The sequence below is a fragment of the Stenella coeruleoalba genome, assembly GCF_951394435.1.
Source record: "Stenella coeruleoalba genome assembly, chromosome: 8".
In the NCBI taxonomy this organism is placed as follows: Eukaryota; Metazoa; Chordata; class Mammalia; order Artiodactyla; family Delphinidae; genus Stenella; species Stenella coeruleoalba.
In genome coordinates, this window is record NC_137154.1 from 94,452,089 (window position 1) to 94,473,177 (window position 21,089).

A 21,089-nucleotide genomic window follows, 5' to 3' on the forward strand; every position below is an offset into this window, starting at 1 on the left:
ATGCAAACTATCACATTTAGCATGGGTAAACAACAAGGTCCTACTGTACAGCACAGGGAACTATATCCAATCTCCTGGGATAAGCCATAATGGAAAAGAATATTTAGAAAAGAATGTATATAAGTCTATAAGTCACTTTGCAACACAGCAGAGATTGGCACAGCATTGTAAATCAACTATACTTCAATTAAAAAAGAAAGTTCTAGGCTCTGCTCCACACTTGGCAAATCAGTGGAGGCTGCTCTGGACACGAGGAGGGAGGAGCCTATTCTTAGGGTTGAGTCTCCGAAGAGGGGATGGGGCTGCGTCACGACTCCTCCTTAGCAGGCGTTCCTCGTACCTAGTCCTTCAGATTACGGGAAACTCAAAGCGTGTTGAAAAGCTTAGAGTGTAATGGTAAGAAGCATGCATATGCCTACGACCTGACTTTGTCCTATTTTCTTCAGATTTTGTTTTTAGTACTGAAACATAACAGATCCCCGCTTGTATTCCTGACCCTCAGAGGCGTAGCTGCTCTCCTGAATTTGCAGTTTCCTACTCTCATGTGCGCCTTCACTTTTGCTGTATATATCTACAAACTACGTGTAGTATTGCTTTGCATGCTCTTTTTTATTGTGGTAAAACACACATAACATAAAATTTCCCATTTAACGTTTTCACCATTTTTTATTGTACTGTTCAGGGGCACTGAGTACATTCACCTTGTTGCGTAACCATCACCACTGCCAATCTCTAGAAACGTTTAATCTTCCAAAACTGAAACTCTGTGCTCATTAGTCAATAACTTCCCTAGTCCATCCTACCCCACAACTCCTGGAAACCACCATTGTACTTTCTATCTCTCTGAATTTATGGTTCTTTGTGTAAATAGAGTCATAGAATATTTGTCCTTTTGTGTCTGATTTATCTCACTTAGCATAGTATCTTCAAGGTTCCTTGAATTGGTTTAACAACATATTTCCTCAATGTTGTTGTCAGAATTTCTTTCCTTTTAAAGGCTGAATAATATTCCACTGCATATGTACGCCACGTTTCCCTTATTCATTCATCCGTTGATGGACATTTGGGTTCTTTCCACCTTTTGGCTTTTGTGAATGATGCTGCAGTGAACGTGGGTGTGTAAGTATGCGTTCAAGTATGTGCTTTCAGTTCTTTTGGGGATGTACACAAAAGTGGAATTGCTGGATCATATGGTGCATATGGGAATTCTATGTTTAATTGTTTCAGGAACCCCTGTACTGCTCTGAATGTTTTAAAATCTTACGTACTGTATATGGGGAGTATTTGTATTGTATCATTTGGCAATTTGATGCTTTTTTTTTTTTTGTGGTGCTAGTATGTTTCTGAGATTCCACCATGTTAGTACATAGATCTAATCTGAGAATCTGTATCTTTTAACTTACAAGTTTAAGTGTTATCATTATTTGAACCTATTTTTACCATCTTATTCTGTGCTCCTTAATTTCCTCATGGTTTTTTCTTTTTACTTTTTCTTTTGTTTCCTATGTTTATCAAATTTAGTGAGCCTCTTTTATTTATTTATTTATTTATTTATTTAGCCATGCTGCGTGACATGTGGGATCTCAGTTCCCCGACCAGGGATTGAACCCATGCCCCCTGCAGTGGAAGCACGGAGTCTTAAGCACTGGACCACCAGGGAAGTCCGAGCCTCTTTTATTATTTTTTCTACTTGTATTCATTCCTTCCTTCATTCATTTGTTTTCTTGTAAATTATAGATTTCATTCCTATTCTTAAGGGCTTCTCTCCCCTTCTTTTCACATGTACACCAACTCTAAAATTAATCAGAAATCTGATTATCCCCTGACGGAGGCAGGGCCTTTGGAATACTTTAACTCCGATTACCTCCACCTTCCATAATCCCATCCAGCATTGCGGGTCTGCCTTAGTTTCTACGCCTCCAATTCATCACCATCACTGTTGCAGTTTTCCTCAGTTGGTGCTTATATCCATTTACCCACAGGTTTCCAGTGTGTTTGCTCTTCATTGCTTTTTTTAAAAATTGAAGTATAGTTAATTTATAATGTTGTGTTAGTTTCAAGTGTACACCAGAGTGATTCAGATACACACACACACACACACACACACACACACACACACATCTCACACCGTCTGAGTTCAATTTCCTTTCTCTTAAAATAGATGTGTTAACAGCTCTAACGCCAGTGATGTTATGGTGAGCTCTTTTCAGTTTTCATCTGAAATGGTCTTTATTTCACTTTCACTTGTTGTGTTGGATTGTCAGCAAAGGTGGCCACCAACAGTTCTGTCCATCCCTGTGAGGCACATGTCACTCCTCCCATAGAGATGGAGTTTATTTTCCCTTCCCTTAAATGCGGGCTGGCCTCGTGACTTGCTTTGATCTGTAGAATGTGGAAGTGACCCTGTGCCAGGTCCAGCCTTAGGTCTTAAGAAGCCTGACTGATTCCACTTTCACCCAGTTGGGTCCAGCCACCGTGAAACTAAGTTCAGTTGCCCACTGGACAGAGGAAGAGGGGGCCTGGAGGATGAAAGATGACCAAGGGCAAGAGAGGCCCACCAGCCACCTGCCATTCCCGTCCTTTCTGCTGAGGATCACGCATGTGAGTGAAGCTACCTTGTTTCCTCCAGTCCCAGATGAGCCATCCCAGCCAACACCACACAGAACGTAAATGAGCTGTCCCCACTCAGCCCCGCCAAATTACAGAACTGTGAGCAAATATACGGTGGTGGTTGCTTTAAGCCACTACATTTTGGAGAGGTTTGTTACGCAGCAATAGGTAACTGGAGCCCTCCTGAGTGGTATTTTATGGGAGTTTGAACTCTAGGGTGAGTTAGTTTTTTGTCAGCACTTTGAATGTAGAATGCCTCTAACTTCTTTCTTCTGTGGCTGCTGGTGAGAAGTCAGCTACGAATTGTTTTCCTTTGTAGGTAATCTGTCAGGTAACTTTTAAGATAATCTGTTTGTCTTTACTGTTCTGCAGTTTCTCTAAAACATATCTGGTATAGGTTCCTTTTTCTTTTTCCTGCTCAGAAATTGTGCTGATACTACTTCTGCCTTCTCCTCCTTTTTACTCCTACAAATATTTTTTGAGTGCCTCTTATGTGCTAAATACTATTCTAAGGGTCGGGGACTAAACAGTGAACAAAAAAGAGACTCTATCCTCACGGGGAGGCTATGTCCCCCTTTTAAGTGAGGGACAGAGCGTGAGAATGAAGCTAGCATACAGAAAAGCAGAGATGAGCTTCGGGAAAAGCAGATCCTGAATGCATGGCTGAAACCTGCATCATGCCCCACCTAAAAGCAACCCTACTCGTTATATTTTCAGTAATGTTAGCAATGATTGCTCCTTGTTTCTTAAGACAGTTTTAAATGGATTTTTATGTCATTTACAAGTGAAATGGTACCAACTGATATGTATCCCAGCCCAGCCTGACATAGATGTCTGTGAAACTTTACATTCATACCTTCATTTAGTTTATTTTAAAATTAATTCATTTAATTTTTTGTTTCTATTTGATCTTGTTCCAAAAAAGATTTAAGACCATTTACAAAGATGGATAAAACACAAAGTAACATAATTTAGAAGTGTTACTATGCTTTAAACCTGAAGAGGCATATCTTTCATTAATTTTGAAAAATTCTCAACCGTTATCTCTCAATAGTGCCTCAGCCATTCTCTCTTCTGAAATTGCTGTTAGACAAATGGTGGATCTTCTCATCTTATTCTTTGTGTCACTTAACCTGTTTTTTGTAATTTCTATTTCTTCTTTCTCTGGGTAATTTTCTTAGATCAGTGTTCCAGTTCACTATTTCTCTCTTCATTTGTGTTGAATCTGCTGTTTAGCCTTTTGTTTTTTTGAACTTTACATTTCAGTTACCATTTTTTCATTTTTAGAAGTTCTGTTTGGTTCTTTTTCACATGTCTTTTTCACATGTCTTTTTCACATGTCACACATGTCTATTCATAGTATTTTATTCTTTTCTTATGCTTTCAGTGCCTTACATGCATCCAGGCTTTTTTTTTTTTTTTTTTGCGGTACACAGGCCTCTCACTGTTGTGGCCTCTCCCGTTGCGGAGCACAGTCTCCGGACGCGCAGGCTCAGCGGCCATGGCTCACGGGCCCAGCCGCTCCGCGGCACGTGGGATCTTCCCGGACCGGGGCACGAACCGGTGTCCCCTGCATCGGCAGGCGGACTCTCAACCACTGCGCCACCAGGGAAGCCCCCATCCAGGCATTTTAATCATATCTATTCTACAATATCTTTAGAGTCTTCATATAACATCTGAAGTTCTTGGGAGGGAGTCTAATTTTGAGGTTAAGTTTGCTAACTCTTGCTCATAATGATGGCTTATTTCCTCCTTCCTTCCTTCCTTCCTCCCTCCTTTTCTTTCTTTCTTTCTGTCTGTCTTTTCTTTTCTTTCTTTCTTTCTCTTTCTTTCTTTCTTTCTTTCTTTCTCTCTCTCTCTCTCCCTCCCTCCCTCCTTCTTTTCTTCCTTCCTTTCTTTCTCTCTTTTCCTCCCTCCCTCTTCTTTTCTATCTTTCTATCTTTCTTTCTTTCTTTCTTTCTTTCTTTCTTTCTTTCTTTCTTTCTTTCTTTCTTCCTTCCTTCCTTCCTTCCTTCCTCCCTCCCTCCCTTCTTCCTTCCTTCCTTCCTTCCTTTCTTCTTTTCTTTCTTTCTTTCTTTCTTTCTTTCTTTCCTTTCTTTCCTCCCTTTCTCCTTTTCTTTATTTTTTTGTAACTATGGATGGCAAGCTTATGTTCAGTAGGGCTTTATCCTTTGGAATCCCATGTGATCTGGGTTGAGAGCATGATATTCCAAAGTTATTTTGTGATTGCTTCTTTCAAGGACCCCAACAGTATCACACACTATGAAAAGTTTTTTTATGTTATTCCCTTGCTGCTGGATCCCATTTAAATAACGATGATAGTAGTGTAAATTCAAGTCCCAAACATGAAGCACAGAACTGTGTTTCAAAATTCTAAAAGGGAGAATTTCGTTTTCTACCCAGAGCCCAAGCTGAGACATACTTCTTTGCAATTTTCCTGGGCTAGGGAAAAGATGCTTCCCTAGGTCACCTTTTCACTGAGGCTGTAACTCTCTGAGGATTCTGGATCTAGGTGAGGACTCACCTGCACCTTTCTACTTCACAGCCCTTGGGTAGTATTGATTACTACCCTGCAGGATAATTTTGTTTCTGTCCCTTGGTGAATCCTCCTTTCTCATGAGATCGGGTATATATTTAAAAGGATCTTTGCATTTATATGTGGAATCTAAAAACAAAAACAAAAACCTCACTGTGAGATCATGGAAAATTTATATATTGATCTCTGCCCCAGTTCTTGGCACATGGCTCCTAAAACCTTTGTAATTTCCTAAGTGCTAACAGCACTAGAAGCATCTTTTGTTCTATTGAAATGCCTCTGGATGGGTTCCTGGAAGCTCCTGGATGGGGGTTGGTCATCAGAAAGACCAATCAATGATTAGAAGCTTGGAATTTTCGGCCCACCATCATCCTCCAGAAAGGAGACAGGGGCTGGAAATGAAGTTAATAGTTGATCATTCCTACATGAGTATTCCTCCATAAAATCCCAATAGTAGGGGGCTTGGAGAGCTTCCAGTTGGTGGACACACTGGGAGGTTCTTTAGCAAATTAATTAAACCCAAGGGGGGTGGTCATTGGAACCTCATATCTATAGCCAGTTGGTTGGAAGCACTTGCCTCTGAAGTGTGTGTGTGTGTGTGTGTGTGTGTGTGTGGTAGGGGCAGTCTTGTGGGACTGAACCCTTAACCTGTAGGATCTGATGAGGGGCACTGGGCAGAATCAGTGAAAGGGATAGAAAAGTACGAACTGGGGGCTTCCCTGGTGGCGCAGTGGTTGAGAGTCCGCCTGCCGATGCAGGGGACACGGGTTCGTGACCCAGTCCGGGAGGATCCCACATGCCACGGAGCGGCTCTGCCCGTGAGCCATGGCCGCTGAGCCTGCGCATCCGGAGCCTGTGCTGCGCAACGGGAGAGGCCACAACAGTGAGAAGCGCGCGTACCGCAAAAAAAAAAAAAAAAAAAAAAAAGTACGAACTTCCAGTTATAAAATAAATAAGTCATGGGGATGTAATGTATAGCACAGTGACTATAGTTAATAATACTGTATATCTAAAAGTTGCTAAGAGTGTAGATCTTATAAGTTCTCATCACAAGAGGAAAAAAAAAAGGATCCTTGTTACATTTTATCCAAAGCTTTAGGCAATTGTTGTGGGAGTTTTTTTTTTTTTTTTGCGGTACACGGGCCTCTCACTGTTGTGGCCTCTCCCGTTGTGGAGCACAGGCTCCGGACGCGCAGGCTCAGCGGCCATGGCTCACGGGCCCAGCCGCTGCGCAGCATGTGGGATCTTCCCAGACCGGGGCATGAACCCGTGTCCCCTGCATCGGCAGGCGGACTCTCAACCACTGCGCCACCAGGGAAGCCCTGTGGGAGTGTTTTTGATATTTTCAGAAACAGAAGTCTAGATTGTTTTTTACTCCATTGTCTATCATTCCATTTTTAAAAAGTAATGAAAAATATTAATTTCATTTACTGATATTCTTCTTCTCTTTAAAAATAACTCCTTACATGTTCATTGTAGGAAATTTAGAAACACTTAAATAAACAAAATGAAAATATGCTATAATCATACTTCTATCTTGAGGCAATGTTTTGTTATTTGTTCTTTCAGGCTTTTTTCTAAGCAGATATCAAGATCTCATTATTTTATAATCTGCTTTTTTTTTCATGTAACAACATGTGACATGTGTTAGTTTTCTACTGCTGTGTAATAAAGCACCACAAAGTTCGTGGCTTAAAACAACACACATTAGCTCATAGTTTCTGTAAGTCATAAGTTTGGACACAGCTTACCCGGGTTCTCTGTTTCAGGTGTTGGCTGGGGCTGTGGTCCCATCAGAGGCTCAACTGGAGAAACATTCCCTTCTAAGCTCCCTCAGGTTGTTGGCTGATGGTTGTAGGGTCCCCATTTTTTGCTGGTTGTCAGCCAGGTGGCAGTCAGCTCCTCGAGAGTCCGGGTAGTCCTTGCCACATGGCCCTTTCACAACATGGAAGCTTCAAAACCAGCACTAGAGAGAGAGTCTCCAACCCTGAGATGGCCTAGACCCTCTTTCGAAGGCTTTCAACTGGTTTGGCCAGGCCCATCCATCCACAATAACTTCCCTTTGGACTACTTCAAAACCAACTGATTTGGGACCTTAATTACATCTGCAAAATCCCTTCACCTTTGTCACATTCTATTGGCTACAATCACAGGACCTAGTCAAGGGGAGCGGATTACACAGGGTGCGAACATCAGGGGGTAGGAATCATGAGGCCCACCCTAGGGTCTGTCCACCACAATGTGTTTATCTTTCCATGTCATTATGTATTCTACTTCCAAGTTATGTTAACAGCCCCGCCACATTCTATTATATGGATGTACCATAACTTATTTAACCAATGCTTTATCACCAGACACTTAATAAACATAAACATTTAAATTCATTCTTTTTTTTTTTATAACAAACAATGCTAGAGAGAGCACCTTTGTACTGATATCCTTATAAACAGTAGTATTCTTTCCTCAGAATAAATTCCTCAACATGGAATCGGAGGGTCAAAGAATTCACAAAAGGTTAGGCTTTTGATACCAATGAACTCACCTTCTGTATAGCAGAGGACAATTCCCATGCTGTAAAGTGAAGCAGCAGTGGTTAGTGGTGGTAATGGCCTGGGTGAGGTACTCGTTCTCACTTGAAAGTCAAATAATGCCCACGCTCTGGAAAGTGTGTGCTTGTGGTTGCACGACCTGCCTCATAGAAGCTGGGGAAGGGTTTGTGTCTACGGTCTCACACATTCACATGTCTTGATTGTGGGCGAAGCTGAGACTGAGAGCTCTTGGTGGCAACAGCTGCAGCTGCGCCACTGTCCCCAGCACACTTCACATCTGCCCGAGGCCCCTGGTTTGTCTATATTCACCCAGAATGCATGTGACTTCCAGTGGTGCGAGCTGACCTGGAAGGTGCCCCAAAGAGCATTCCACCTGTCCCAGAGAGGAGCCCAAATGTAATAACTTCCCAGCAGGCTGGGTCCCCAGATTTTGTGGGGCCTGAAGCTTAAACAATTTGGAGTCCTTCTTTAAGAAAAAAAATCAAATTATGAATACAAAGCTAGGTGCAGAGCTGTTGAAGGGCCCTGGGGTAACATGTCATTGACTTGGCAGGAAATCTACTGCTGCTGACCACGACTAGGTTTGCCCTGCCTGGAGTCCAGTTTTGTTTATTTCCAAACATCTTAAATGAGACATGTTTCTTTCTTGCCTTTTGTAGGTGTATTGAAATTTAAGAATTGAGCAGGACTTCAATAAAATAGTCATTGGGGGCAAAATTTCTCTAGTTTAACCCTTCTCTGCTCAAATCACTCACATGCATGGCAGGAGCACAAAAGTTTTTCAAACCCCACTAGCCTTGTTTGCAGTGCAGAGTCTGGTGTGATGGGGAGGGTGAAGGGGCAGTGGGAGGGGAGAGGGATTCTTCTAGCATTTATTGAGCCTGTACCAATCACTGTTCTAGGTGATTACATTGTCTTATTTCACCCTTTTGCCTGCCATGGTGCAGACACTCCTAGGGGGCTCAGAGCAGCTCCTATTTAAAGGGAAAAGATGCCAGGACACCACAAGTTGAAGTTCAACCGTGAAACTGTTAGCAGAGAAATTTTGGCATAAAACCCACTGCACCAGTCAGTCTCCCAACAGGAAACAGATGGCACATTCAAAATAGGATAATTTGAGGAGGGTTTATTTACAAAAAAAAGACATGGGTGTTGGGGAACCACAAGGATAGGGCAGTAACCCAAGTTTAGCGGCAGCCAAGTATTGCCATCGAGACTGGAAGGGAGGTTGGGGGGGAATAGCTGCTGGCGTCCACAGGGAGAGAGCTGTGCCTCAGGGCCCCGGGGAGAGGAGACGTGGTCATTGGTTGCGGAACACAGCCAGCTCACAGAGAGGAAATAAATAACCTGACCTCAGCTCCTCTCTCTCTCTCTCTGATCTCCTGTGGGCCTCCACCAGGACACTCAAGACACAGGATGTGGACCACACAGGTCAGCCTCCTGGGCCAGAGGCAATGTCAGGGGGTGGGTAGGGGGTTCTGGATGAGCAAACAAAAGGTAAATGTCACAGTCCACCCTTTTGGCCCTTAGCATCCACTCTAGACCTTTGTTCATGGGAAAGGCTTGTCTCTCCAACACAAGGGACTCATAAAGTCCCACCAGCTACTGTATCATCATGGGATGACGCCAGCTAGTCATGCTGTAGCTGAAATCACTGGTGTTCTTCAGATAAGGTAAGAAAAAGAAACAATTGAGGTTCATCAAATGTCCTGCTACCTCCCTATCTCTATAGCTGACCCCAAGGCCAAGGTAATCTTAGCTACGTTCTTACACCTTCCATTCTCTGTTTTCCTTAACCTCTGCTGGCACCTTTCTTGACAGGGTTCTTTACCTGATGTGATGACCGAAATCTTCATTCTTGCAGATTCTGAGTCCCTGGCTACCTTATTTTGGGGGTTGCCACAGTTTTCCATTGACTAGGACTATTGGATGAAGGGGTCCTTCAGTGGTGCCTCTCATTCCAGACACTGTCCTCCCTGCCCCGATTCAGTAGCAGCCACTCCATTTCACCCCAGTAGCCAGGATCAATCACTCCACCCAGTACTGTGACCACTTTCTTGCCTGTTGGTTCAGTGGCATGTGAAGCCCCAGATGAGATGGGGTGGTTTCAGTCTCTGATTCATCAGAATCATGACTGTGTTCCCTGGTAATGGCTTTTCTTCTCTGGGTACCAGGCTCACCAATCTCAAGGTTGTGGGGAGACAGGAAGCAAACATTTTTCTAGTGGGTTATTAGGAATAATAGTGAAAGGGAAAAAAAAAGGGGGAATTCCCTGGCGGTCCAGTGGTTAAGACTCCATGCTCCCAATGCAGGGGGCATGGGTTCGACCCCTGGTAGGGGAACTAAGATCCCACATGCCACACGGTGAAGCCAAAAAAAATAATAGTGGAAGGGGCCGTTCTCACATCCACCCTTGGTTCTTAGACCCACGCATCTTGCCTACAGGGAAATGGCACCATATATTGGCCACAAGTTTAAGGCATATACTGTATCTTGCAGGATGGCATCCTACTCTTGGAGGATGCTGTCTCTCAGCAGATAATTCCACCATCTTATCAAGGCAGACTCTTCCAGGGTGCTCAATGAGACCAGGTGCAAATCATGAATCTCACTGTAATCAATAAACAAGGCTGGCAGTCAGTGCAAACCTTCCTGAAAGTCATCAGAACCATGGTCATAAAGCAACACAATTAATCATGTCAAGGAAGAAAAATGCACAACCCAAAAGTTGCAAGATATGTTTTATTCGGGGACCTTATTGAGGGCTATAGCCTTTCAGATAGCTTGGAGGAGCTGCTCCGAAGAGATGAGGGAGATATAGGCATGTTTGCTGAAAAGACAACAACAACAGCATGTAGTTGAATATAAAAATATTACTGTTGGGCTTCCCTGGTGGCGCAGCGGTTGAGAGTCCGCCTGCCGATGCAGGAGACACGGGTTCGTGCCCTGGTCCGGGAAGATCCCACATGCCACGGAGCGGCTGGGCCCGCGAGCCATGGCCGCTGAGCTTGCGCGTCCAGAGCCTGTGCTCCGCAACGGGAGAGGCCACAACAGTGAGAGGCCTGCGTACCGCAAAAAACAAAACAAAACAAAACAAACCCCCCAAAATATTACTGTTAATCACAGAAAACAGCCATCTCAATGATTTTAGTGCTTTTCTCTATATGGGAAGATGCAAGAGTCTGGACTCATGGAAATTATTCCTTACTTATGCATCTTAACTATCTAAGGTCATGTAGGGTCAGGCCATTCATGTATGGCTCTTCTCTTGCTCTCTGTACATCTCCTACTCGACCAGTCCCTGCTTCACTCACATGACTATCCAATCCTATTAATTATAGGGCTTAATCAGTAAGTGTCTACATGCTTGCCCCCTGCCCCAGCCTCTGGTTTCCCTGGTAACTGACGAGCCAATCTTACGTCAATTCCCCTTATAAATGGTAGCCTCCTTCTCCCCCGAGTGTTGAGGATTACAGCTATGGCCTGCCTCCTGCCTGCCTCCTGCCTGCCTCCTGCCTGCCTCCTGCCTGCCTCCTGCCTGCCTCCTGCCTGCCTCCTGCCTGCCTGCCGTACACAGTAGGGTGTCACTCCAGGACTTTTGCTTCAAACGTGTAAGATCCCTTATCCAATAAACCATTGATGTCTCTGTCGCTGTCTCCGGGTTCTTTCTTCGGTCTCCAGGCTGGGCGACTACAAGGCTTGCAAGCCTGCAGTGTGGAGCCCAACAATTGGCAAGTCAGCCTGGAGGCCGAGGAAACTCCCTTGAGCACTGAGATGTCAGGAAATAGGGACGGGGAACGGAAAGTTGCAGGGACAATCCCATCCACTAGTACATGGTGCCCTGTGGCAGCTGACTACCATGGGAGATGTCTTTCTCTTCCATTATATGGATGATATCCTGTTAAGCTCAGACTCTAGTTTTAAAGTAGCAGCCGCATGCTGCTGGTTCATCTGACTGCATGTGGATGGCTGGCAAGGACCCGGATTATTTACAAAATACAAGCATACTCCCAACCCACCACCCCTAAACAATTACAGACACAGGCTTTAGTGATATTAGCTCAGGTACGGGTTTGTAAGTTGGACATGGCCAGTTACCCAGAAGGGTTTGGCTGGGGCCTGTTGCAATGGCAAAATAATAAGAGTACCCTTGGGCTTCTGGTCCCAGCTATGGACGGGGGCAGAGCAATGATACAGTGTGATGGAACAACAGAGATGGCCGTCTACAGTGCAGCACAACAGGTAGAAGATCTTACAAAAGGCTACTCGAGTTGTCGAGCAATGCAGAAAACCACTATTCTGCTCTAGAATGGCTGTGTGCGACATACAGGACCCCCATGGACATCAATCGCGACAAAGGAATCCACTTTACCGGCCATGAGGTTCAGGAATGGGCTGATATAAATGCCGAACACTGGCTTTTCCACCTGCCCTACAACCCCACTGTTGCCGGGCTAATTGAAAGGACGAATGGACTACTTAGTCAACCACTGAGATGCATACTCTCAACATGCGGACCAGAGGCTAACTCAAGCCCTACAGACTACAACTGGACATCCCAGTGCTTACTCTATGTTAACCTGGAGGCAACGAGTCAGCACAGCCCAGGTTCAGCTGCTGACCACCGAAGGGCTGCTGTCAAACATGCATCAGGACAATCACTCCCTTTTGTCCTTGCTACAAGATCTACCCCCAGGAGAACACATTACAAAATGACCCTGGAACTGGCAGGTAAGTCCCTAGGAGTTTGGACTTGCTGCGCTGTGGGGACTAGGGTTAGAAAGGCACTTACACCTGTCTTCTTCCTGGCCCCACCTAAGGCTACGAAGGTAATTAACCCGGGCCCCCTAAGGGAGAAAGGCACCATTACAGTAAGCCTGGGGTCTGTTGTTATAGCATCTCTCCACTTGGCACTGGCCGTGGGGACTGAGGGCGGACAGGCGGTGTGGTACTGCAGGCCAGGACGAAAACCACCGGCAGGGATGGTGTTATCTCAGGGTGCTGTTACTGCTTGGATTTTGCTTAATGGTCATGATCGTCCCTGTATTGTGCCTGTTAAACATCTTACATTTTGTCCCTCGTCTGAGCAGAGGGAATCTGTTCATGGACTGGGTGACAGTGGCTTCACTGAGAAATGAGTTCGGTTGCTGGGTCTACAGCAAGATGCCATTGTCATCTGCTTTTGGACTTCCATGAAAAACTAACCCAATAAGTGCATGGCTTCCTCTTTGTACTCTTTAGCTGCTGGTGTCTGTACTGCCTTTGTGGTATCTGGTTGCAGTGCCCCCTACATACCTGACCCCAGGAACATCGCAGGAGAGGGGGAACCAAGATCGTAAGGGTCAGCCAGGGTGTGTAGGGGTGGAATGTACGGTCAGGCCATTCAGGATGGCTGTTCTCTTGCTCTCTGTACATCCCCTGCTCAACCAGGCCCTGCTTCACTCAGGTGACTATCCAATTCTCTTAATCATAGGGCTTAATCAGTAACAACTATCTACATGCTTGCCGCCTGCCCCAGGTGCTGGTTTCCCTGGTAACTGACTAGCCGACATTACGTCAATTTCCCTTATAAATGGTAGCCTCTTTTCCGCCCTCTGCCTGCGGTTCGCAGTGGAGTGTTGCTCAAGGACCTTTTGCTTCAGACGTGTAAGAGCCCCCATCCCATAAACCATTGATGTCTCTGTCATTGTCTCCAGGTTCTTTCTTTGGTCTCGAGGCTGGGCAACTACAAGCCTTGCAGGCCTGTGGGGTGCAGCCCAGCAGGCCAGTATCCTGTCTTTCTCCACCCTGAATTCCCTTCAGGGCACATGGTCAGGCCAGCTATAGTGGCTGATGGCTTGTGGGTGGGCAATGTTCATTGTTTACTGAAATGGCAGGCAAAATATTTTTGTCTGCAGTCATTGTTCCATGGTTCGACCAAGGATCAGTGCCATGCAAAGGACACTAAACACCTCAGGCCGATTCCAGGCCTATTGGAATTGACCTTTACGACACAGGCACAGTCCTCCATTACCAGGTCATGAGGAACTCCCTGAGGCCATAGGTCTATGTAGGCAGCACTTTAAAAGGTTGCAGTAACTTAGTAGAGACCCTGTGATCATCTAGCTGTGGCCCCAGATCCACATGGTTCGAAACACTGGATGACTTTTAGGCTCTGTGACTCACTGTGGTAACTGCACCTACCTGTCTCTGAAGGTTAAACACCTGTCCTTTGCCACTCAGTCTCCATTATTTCCACTGAATTTAGGGAACCCAATTCCAACACCCCCACTGTCTTCTCCAGCAGCTGTGATGGAGTTCAAGGATGCTTGTCTCATCTCACCAATTCATTTCTTAATACCTTAGTGAAAGGCGTGTCTTTTAGCCTTCACAGGTGGTACAGGTAGGGAAGGCTGAGCAGGTTGCATCTAACAGATCCATTCTAATTCATTCATTTCCTGGATCCTTCGGATTCCTTTATTGATGACCTTATGCCCGGGGAAGACCTGGCATTTCGACCTCATTAATTGTAGGCAGGTGGTTCTCACAATCAACTGAAGGTTTTGTAAAACACAAATTGCTGGGCCCTTGCCCCCTTAGTTTCTGATTCAGGAGGTCTCAGTTGGGGTTTGAGAATCTGCAATTCTAAGAACTTCCAGGGAAGTTCTTAAGAACCCCTGCTGTAGGTCACCAATAAGTCCAGGCTTTAATTAGGCAATTTAACAAACGATCAGTGCTACTCGAGTTTGTTTCAGCCAAAATATTAGGTGACCGCACCCATGTGGTGGAGTTTGACTCGATCAAGCCTTCTATTCCATCCCTTCTAGTCCTACGTGTTGGTAATTCACTCCCATGTGTATCCCCCTAGGTTCTTGCTAATATAGATTAGCAAGATCTTGTAACTCTTTGATGTATATAGGGCTGTTCCTCTCTGAGTGGGTTACCTTAGGGTCTCATCTTGGGCCTGGAGGCGAAGAGAGGTGGTGCCTGAAGAGACAGCTTGTGAGACAATCAGCTATTGCGGATACAGCCATCTTACAGACTTTACACAGAGAAAAGTTTCCTCCTTGGTAGGGGGGATTGAGCAGGGTTGGGAAAGTTGGAGGTGATGTATTGAGGGGAATTTGGAGCCTCAGAGGTTTACTTCAGACACGAAGAAACTTTATTCACCCTACAACATTAGAATCTGCAAATGTCCCCAGCCCAACCTAATTCCAAGAGAGACATTAGTTTCAATAAATGAAACTAATGTTTTTACCATTCTATAATTTTATTGGACAATCAGCAATTAGTTCTCATCCACATTAACTGTAGATTTTTGAAAGTGGTGACAGGTACATAGGTACCAATGTATAGAGCTTGTTTGAATCTTCATTACATTTTCTCGACAACCGCACACGGGTAAGGTATGGGACATTCCTTATTCCTTTGGTCCAGACAGCTTTGAGCCTGACGTCAATGCGTACATGTGGAGTTCCCATCGCCTTCCAGATTTCTTTGAGTGCCGGAGGGGCATCCTTCTTGAAACCCACTCCGTGGACGTGCTTGTGAACGTTGATAGTGTATTCTCTGGTTACCACCTTGTTGATGGTGGACCGGCCCTTCTTCTTCTTGTCACCCTTCTTTGCAGGAGCCATCCTGCCGGGCCATAAAACAAACTTTTTACTTTAGAATAGATGTAGTTAGTTCTTTACCTATGCTGCACGGCATGCAGGATCTTAGTTCCCAGACCAGGGATCGAACCCAGGCCCTCTGCTGTGGAAGCGTGGAGTCCTAACCACTGGACTGCCAGGGAATTCCCTAGAATAGTTTTAGATTTACAGAAAAGTTGCAAAGGTAGTACAAAGAGTTTTCATGCACCCCACACCCAGTTTCCCCTATAATTAATAGCTTATTGTGTTGGCCAAAAAGTTCATTCGGGTTTTCCCCTTGCAGAAAAACCCAATCGAACTTTTTGGCCAACCCAATACATTTGTAACTGATGAACCAACATTGATACATTATTAGTAACTAAAGTCCACCCTTTAGTTACTAAAAGATTTCCTCAGTTTTTCACTTATGCCCTTCTTTGTTCCACGAGCCCACATTGCATTTAGTTGTAACACCTCCTTAGGCTCCTCTTGGCTGTGACAGTTTCTCAGACTTTTCTTGTTTTTGAGGCCCTTGGTAGTTTTGAGGCGTATTGGCCAGACATTTTTAGAATGTCCCTCAATTTGGGGTGTCTGATGTTCTTCTCATGGTTATATTGGAGTTGTGGATTTGGAGGAGGAAGACCACAGAGGTAAAGTGCTGTTCTCATTACATCATATCAAGGACACATATGTCATCATGGCTTTTTACTGTTGATCCTGACCAGGATCACCCGGCTGAGTCATGTTTGTCAGGTTTCTCTGCCATCAAGCGATTCTTTTCCTCTCCCCTTTCCATAATGTCCTCTTTGGAAAGAAGTCACTATGTAGAGCCCACACGTAGAAGAGTGGAGAAGGTTCAAGGTTTCTAGCCTGGTTTATGTATGCCCAAATGCCCCATCCCATATCTCAGGGGCTCCTCCCTCCCTACCAGTTTTCTGTAATGTGAGAGACCTGGTAGGTTGTACATTCCAGCTGGTGCTGTGGCTCTATAATCCTTACCGTCAGACCCAGGTCTTGGTCTTCAGCTGTTTGTGCCCTATGACTACATATGACTCCTTCAAAGCTTCCCTTAAGGCCCTCTGCTTCTCTCTGCATGCTCTATTTTTTCTTAAGAGCTTTACTTAGGTATAACTGACCTACAATAAATTGCACATATTTAGGGTGCTTAATTTAATATTTTAACATGTATACACCTGTGAAACCATCATCACAATCAAGATAATGAACACATCTATCACTCCCAGAAGTTTCCTCATGTAACTTTATAACCTTCCCCTCCTTCCCACCTCTTCCCCAATAGGCAACCACTGACCTGCTTCTTGTCCCTGTAAGAGTGCATTTTCCAGAATTTTATTGTTTATTTTATTATTTTTTAAAAATTAAAATATAGTTGATGTACAATATTGTTAGTCTCATGTATACTACATGATTATCTGACATTTGCATACATTAGGAAATGATCACCATTGTGTCTAGTAACCATCTGTCCCCATACAATGTAATTACAATATTATTGACCATATTCCTTATGCTGTATATTCCATCCCATGGCTTATTTATTTTATAAGTAAAGAGTTGTATCACTTACTTCCCTTCACCTATTTCACCCTTACCACCTTCCCCTCTGGCAACCACCAGTTTGTCCTCTGTACCTATGAGTCTGTTTCCATTTTGTTTTGTTTTTTAGATTCCACATATAAGTGAGATCATACAGTATTTGTCTTTCTCTGTCTGACTTATTTCAGTTAGCATAATATCCTCCAGATCCATCCATGTTGTACAAATGGCAAGATGTTTTTCTGGTTGAGGAATATCCCATTCACCACATGTTTATCCATTCTTCTATTGACGGACACTTAAGTTGCTTCCGTATCTTGGTTATTGTAAATAATGTGGCAATGAACATTGGTGTGCATATATTGTTTTGAATTAGTGTTTTTGTTTTCTTTGGGTAAATTATCCAGAAGTGAAATTGCTGGATCATGTGGTGGTTCTAGTTTTAAAATTTGGGGGGAAACCCCATACTGTTTTCCACAGAGGCTGCACCAATTTAAAATCCCACCAACAGTGCACAAAAGTTCCCTTTTCTCCACATCCTCGCCAACAATTGTTATTCGTTGTCTTTTTGATGATAGCCATTCTGGCAGGTGTGAGGTGGTGTCTTATTGTGGTTTTGATTTGCATTTCCCTGGTGATTAGTGATGTTGAGCATCTTTTTGGGTGTCTGTTCTGGCCATCTGTGTCTTCTTTGGAGAAGTGTCTATTCAGGTCCTCTGCTCATTTAAAAATTTAAAAAAATTTTTTATTTTTGGCTGCATGGGGTCTTAGTTGCGGCACGTGGGATCTTCATTGAAGTGTGAGGGATGTTTTGTTGCAGCGCGTGGGCTCTTCATGGTGGCGCACGGGGTTCTCTCTAGTTGTGGCGTGCGGGTTTTCTCTCTAGTTGTGGTGTGCAGGCTCCAAAGTGCGAGGGCTCTAGTTTGCGGCATGCAGGCTCTCTAGTTGAGGCGCGCAAGATCAGTAGTTGTGGCGTGTGGGCTTAGCTGCCCTGTGGCATGTGGGATCTTAGTTCCCTGACCAGGGATCGAACCCACACCCCTTGCATTGTAAGGTGGATTCTTTACCACTGGACCACCAGGAAGTCCATGCTTTTTTTTTTTTTTTTTTGCGGTATGCGGGCCTCTCACTGTTGTGGCCTCTCCCGTTGCGGAGCACAGGCTCCGGACGTGCAGGCTCAGTGGCCATGGCTCACGGGCCCAGCCGCTCTGCGGCATGTGGGATCTTCCCGGACCGGGGCACGAACCCGTGTCCCCTGCATCGGCAGGCAGACTCTCAACCACTGCACCACCAGGGAAGCCCCATGCCCATTTTTTAATCAGGTTGTTTGCTTTTTGATGTTGTCTGGGTTCTTTGTATGGTTTGGATATTAACCCCTTATTAGATATATTATTTGCAAATATCTTCTCCCATTCAGTAGGCGACCTTTTCATTTTGTTGATAGTTTCCTTCGCTATGCAAAACCCTAGTATGATGTAGTGTCATTTGCTTATTTTTGTTTTTGTTTCCCGTGCCTGAGGAGACAGATCCAAAAAAATGTTAAGACCTACATCAAAAAGCATACTACCTGTGTTTCCTTCTAGGATTTTTATGCTTTCAGATCTTACATTTAAGTCTTTAATCCATTTTGAGTTTATTTTTGTATATGGCTTAAGAAAGTAGTCCAGTTTGATTCTTTTGCATATAGCTGTCCAGTTTTCCCAACACCATTGATTAAAGAGGCTTTTCCCCCACTCTATATTCTTACCTCCTTTGTCATAGATTGACCATATAATCGTGGGTTTATTTCCAGGCTCTCTATTCTGTTCCATTGATCTGCTTTTGTGCCAGTACCATACTGTTTTGATTACTGTAGCTTTGTAGTAGTATAGTTTGAAATCAGAGAGATAATACCTCTAGCTTTGTTATTCTTTCTCAAGATTAATTTGGATATTAGGGATCTTTTGTGTTTCCATACAAATTTTAGAATTATTCTAGTTCTGTGAAAAATGTCTTTGGTAATTTGATAGGGATTGCATTGAATCTGTAGATTGCCTTGTGTAGTATGATCATTTTAACAGTATTAAATCTTCCAATCCACGAGCAAAGTATATTTTTCCCTCTGTTTGCATCCTCTTCACTTTCTTTCATCAACATCTTACAGTTTTCAGAGTTAGATTTATTCCTAGGTACTTCATTCTTTATGATGCAACTATAAATGGGGCTGTTTTCTTAATTTCTCTTCCTTTCTTTTTTTTTTGGCCGCACTGGGTCTTCATTGTGGCGTGCAGTCTTCTCTCTAGTTGCAGTACGAGGGCTGCTCTCTAGTTGTGGTGCATGGGCTTCTCTAGTTGTGGCCTGTGGGCTTCTCATTGCAGTGCATGGACTTAATATCCCACATGCTGCGGGGCAGCTAGTTCCCCCACTAGGGATTGAATCTGCAACCCCTGCATTGGAAGGAGAATTCTTAACCACTGGACCACGGGGGAAGTCCCTTAATTTCTCTTTCTGATAGTACATTATTAGTGTATAGAACTACAACAGCTTTCTGTATAATTTTGTATCCTGCAACTTTACCAAATTCATTTTTGTTCTAATAGTTTTTTGATAGCATCTTGAGGATTTTCTATGTCTTGTCACCTGCAAACAGTGACAATTTTACTTCTTCCTTTCTGACTTGGATTCCTTTTATTTCTTGTGTGATTGCTGTGGCTATGACTTCCAATACCATGTTGAATAAAATTGGCGAGAGTGGGCATCTTTGTCTTGTTACTGATTTTAGAGGAAATGACCATTAAGTATGACGTTGGATGTGGGTTTGTCATATATGGCATTTATTATGTTGAGATGTATTCCTTCTATACCCACTTTGTTGAGGGTTTTTATCATAAATAGATGTTGAATTTTGTCAAAAGCTTTTTCTGCCCTATTGAGATGATCGTATGATTTTTATTCTTCAGTTTCTTAATGTGGTGTATCACATGGATTGATCTGCAGATTTTGGGTTTTTTTTAACTGAAGTATAGTTGATTTACAATGTTGCATTAGTTTCGGGTGTTCAGCAAAGTGATTCAGTTACACATATATATGTATGTCTATCCTTTTTCAGATTCTTTTCTCTTATAGGTTATTACAAAATATTGAGTATAGTTCCCTGTGCTATACAGTAGGACCTTGTTGGTTATCTATTTTATGTATAATAGTGTGTATATGTTAATCTCAAACTCCTAATTTATCCCTCCCCCCGATTTGCAGATTTTGAACCATGCTTGCATCCTGGGATAAATCCCACTTGATCATGGTGTTTGATCCTTTTAATGTATTGTTGAATTTGATTTGCTAATATTTTGTGAAGAATTTTTGAATCTATGTTCATCAGTGATATTGGCCTGTAATTTTCTTTATTGTGGTATCTTCAGAATTTTATTTTTTATATGGATGATACAGTATGTACTCTTTTTGTCTAGCTACTTTTACTCATCACTGCTATTTTGAGATTTGTTCAGGTTGTTTTGTGTATCAATAATTCATTTTTATTGCTGAAAAGTATTCCATTGTTTGGGTATATCACAATTTGTTTATCTATTTACCCATCGATGAATAGTTAGGTTGTTCCCACTTTTTGGCTATTACCAATAAAGCTGCTGTGAACATTCACATACAAGACTTCATATGGACAAACACTTTTGTTTTCCTTGTGTAAACATGTAAGAGTAAAATGGCTGGATCATATGGTAGGTGTATGTTTAACTATTTTTGAAAACAGACTGGCAATTTCTTAAATAGTTGTACAACTATACATTCCCACAAGCAGTGTAAGAGAGTTCTAACTGTCTTTTAGATATTAATATTAGTCATTCTAATAGATGTGTAGTAGTAACACATTTAATGTGATTAATGAAAATGTTAGGTTTACACCTGTCATTTTGCTACATATTTTCTATTGTTCCATCTGTACTTTTGTACATTTAAAAAATTTTCAGCCTTCTTTTGAATGAACTGAGTCTTATTTATGATTCCATTTTATTTCTTTTTTTGGCTGATTAGCTATAACGCTTTGGTTATTTTAGTGGCTGCTTTAGTGTTTACAGCATGCATCATTAAAATGATCACAGTCTTCTTTCAAGTGATATTATACCACTGTAAGTATTGAATAAGAATCTTACAATAGTATGCCTCCATTCCTTCTGTTCTGACTTTCTGCTATCATTAGCATATATTTTCCTTTTACATGTGTTATAAATCCCA

General features: G+C 43.2%; 1 pseudogene across 1 annotated transcript; it reads right to left on the minus strand.

The window, feature by feature from the left end:
• Positions 1-14,955: 14,955 nt before the first annotated feature.
• LOC307190449 (large ribosomal subunit protein eL31-like) lies at positions 14,956-15,311 on the minus strand (annotated as a pseudogene). The gene has a single exon. The product of its transcript is annotated as a large ribosomal subunit protein eL31-like (transcript).
• Between the last annotated feature and the right edge of the window lie 5,778 nt (positions 15,312-21,089).